Below are 3,268 nucleotides of genomic sequence, written 5' to 3'. Positions count from 1 at the left end.
CATTTATATGAATTATAGAACCAGACTGCTTGGCCCCAAATCTAGATTCTGCCATTTACAAAGTAGGTGAGTTTGGACAAGCTACCTAATTTTTCTATGTCTCAGTTTCCACATATGTAAAATGAGAGAAATAATAATCCCTATCTCATACTTATTATGTGTTTTCTGTTATTTTTATATTTTAGATCCAATAATGACCATACCTTCAGTTTTAACAGGTCTGATTCTTTAACCTGATATTTTTACACACTCCTGCCTATGCTGATCTTTCTCACACATAAAGCATGTGTTCAGTTTCTATTCATATAAATCAGAATAATAGACTTATAATTTTATAATCATCTTTGAGCCAGAAGATGGTGTACATAGTAGATATTTGTCATGGTGTACATAGTTGAACATACCCAGCAGTGTTTTCATTTTTCTCTATATTCTAGAATACCTGAAGTCTGCTTTCTAAAGACTGAGGGGGAGGAGTCGTCGGGGCGGCGTTGTGAGGCACACCCTGACACACGTCTACACTGTGAGGTCCACACAGGAGTCTCAGCACAGTTTCTTAGAGGAGCTCTTAAGAATCAGAGAATCAAAGTCTAACAATAACCAAAACCAGCCAAAGCTATTGCAAAGCCAGGTGACCTTATAATATTTTACTCTCCTGTGGATAATCTCAGATACTAAAAACTCAAAAGCTGTTCACCTGGGCAATAAGCATTGACGTGTTCAGACTGTATTCTTGACCAAATATCAGTCTCCCTCATTTCAGTTTTTCAAGCAGCCAGAGCGAGCCTTAAATGTGTAACTTACTTATTCATTATCTCTATCCATTTTGGCCAAAGTGACTGACTTGAAGAAGCCGATTAGAGATTCTCTTAGGCTATGTTGACTTCTTATGTTACAGCATCCTTAATTTTTCCATCTCATGAATCCTTAGAAGGAGAAATATCCAATTATTTCCTTCCCACTTGCCATGAGCGACCTGCTCTGCAAACCTGCACATGTCCCCGCAGGACTCGAGCCGTGGAATGACGCAGAAGCCGGAGCTTTGATTACAGGCCCTGGTGGTTGATTATTGACTCGCAGACATTTCCCGTCCCCACCCTGGGAAGACATTGTTCAAACAGAGAGGGATTCACCCTCCAAGAAGAGATGAGTGAAATAATCTCCTTGTGCTTGTTTGTAGACCTCTCACAGGGCGGGGGGTGGGACAGAACTCCAAAGACTCAAACTTCACATGAGCCAACCCCCAAAACAGAAATATGACTTTCTTCTTTACTCTAATGAGTGCCGTATTGTATTTCTAGTAGAGATAGCATTTTCAATATCAGAAAATAGTAATCTTCCCATTCCTCCAGCCCACTGTACCAGACATTATGCAGACAAAACCATTCAATCATTAAACTGTGGCTTAAACATTTCTTCCTTCCTCGTGTTCCTTACGCAGCTGAGGGGAGGCTGCAGGCAGCAGGACCACGACAGCCCAAACTTGCTAAGCTCAAGACCGCACGTCTTCTCCTGCGTGCCCTGCTCTGGGTCATTTTACAGTCACGCCCTCCAGCTACAGCTCCTGATTGCTTGTCTCCAGCCTACCCCTTACCTAATTATGTTCATCTCTGTGGTCTTAGTGAACTGCTTGCTGACCCGTGGCCACAATGAGAAGACAGAGTGGTTCAAGGCAAACAAAAAGATGTCTCCAAAAAATCTGGATTTTTTAAAACCTGGAAGCTCTAGCAGCACTAGTCCCACACAGGACGGTGGCAGGGTAGCAGCCGCCTCTTAGAGCGTGTGTGCCCTCCCGTTCGCTCAGTCCCCGCAACCTGTGTCACCCACCTGCCGGGGCTGCTGCACATGGGTATTGAAATCTTTGCTTTAAGCCCCAGATTACTACCCGACTCCCGGTGCGAAGGCGGGTCCCTGAACAAACAGTACAACACTGCAACATCTTGGCCTCTCCACCCATCCCCACTCCCAGTCTGATCAGGGCAATTGAGGGGAAGTTCGTCTTTTGATACATGCATCTCCACCACTTCATGTACGATGGCAACAGTAATGCTAAATGCACAGACACTGTGCCGACTGCCATCCCGAGTGTCTGATATGCATCCACACACCGAGTTCTCACAACCACCCGGTGAAACAGATCGTGGCCCAGAATCCTGGTTATTTTCCTAGTTCCCATTCTGAAAGACGACACTTCTGAGCCTCTGTCACAGCTGCGTGTGGACATGTGACTAAGTTCTCACCTACTGTCTAGAAGTGGTTCATGCAATTTCTAGCCAGTGCGTGTAACAGGCAGGGGACAGGGGCTTCTACACGATTGCTTCTTTCCGTGGATTGAACGCAGCCGGGAGCTCTAGAACCCTCTTGAACCATGAGGGAACCTCAGAATGGGAGCCTTGGACAGTGTATCCCGAGTCCCTGACACCGTGGACTGCCACACCAGCTAGGGAGCGCCTACCTCTGGGCTGCTTGGACATGAGAAAGAGACTTCTCTTTGTTTAAGCCATTATTATGTTGGATTTTCCATCATATGCAGCTGAAGCTATCCCTAGATGATACAGAAGTATGATATTTCTATCTTATAGATGCAGAAACTCAGACACAGAGACATTGAGCCATCTGTCCAAGGTCATGCAGGTGGGAATGACAACTCTGAGATCTGTACCTGGGTCAGATGTCCTAGCCTGCATGATCTCACGCCTAGTGATGGTGTTAGGATCTGTCGAATGGACTGCAGTGGTTTTAGTTTCTGTTTTGGTAACATAGAAATTTAGAATTTATAAACTTTAGATAGTTCTATCCCCTTTATATTAATAATATGCTAAGAACACAAAAGTAGGCCGGGTGCAGTGGCTCACACCTGTAATCCTAGCACTCTGGGAGGCCGAGGGGGGTGGATAGTTTGAGCTCATGAGTTCGAGACGAGCCTGAGCAAGAGCGAGACCCCATCTCTACTAAAAAAATGGAAAGAAATTATATGGACAACTAAAAACATATATAGAAAAAATTAGCCAGGCATGGTGGTACGTGCCTGTAGTCTCAGCTATTCGGGGAGGCTGAGGCAGGAGGATCGCTTGAGCCCAGGAGTTTGAGGTTGCTGTGAGTGAGGCCGATGCCACAGCACTGTAGCCTGAGCAACAGAGTGAGACTCTGTCTTAAAAAAAAAAAAAATAGTAAATGAAAACTTCAGGTAAGTATTGTATATGTGTATCTGAATAAAATCTAGTCACTTGAGGATTTTAGGTGGTGATATATGTTATGTCACTTGGAA

Source organism: Lemur catta, chromosome 1, assembly GCF_020740605.2.
Source record: "Lemur catta isolate mLemCat1 chromosome 1, mLemCat1.pri, whole genome shotgun sequence".
NCBI lineage: Eukaryota > Metazoa > Chordata > Mammalia > Primates > Lemuridae > Lemur > Lemur catta.
Note: the sequence above shows the minus strand (reverse complement) of the source record.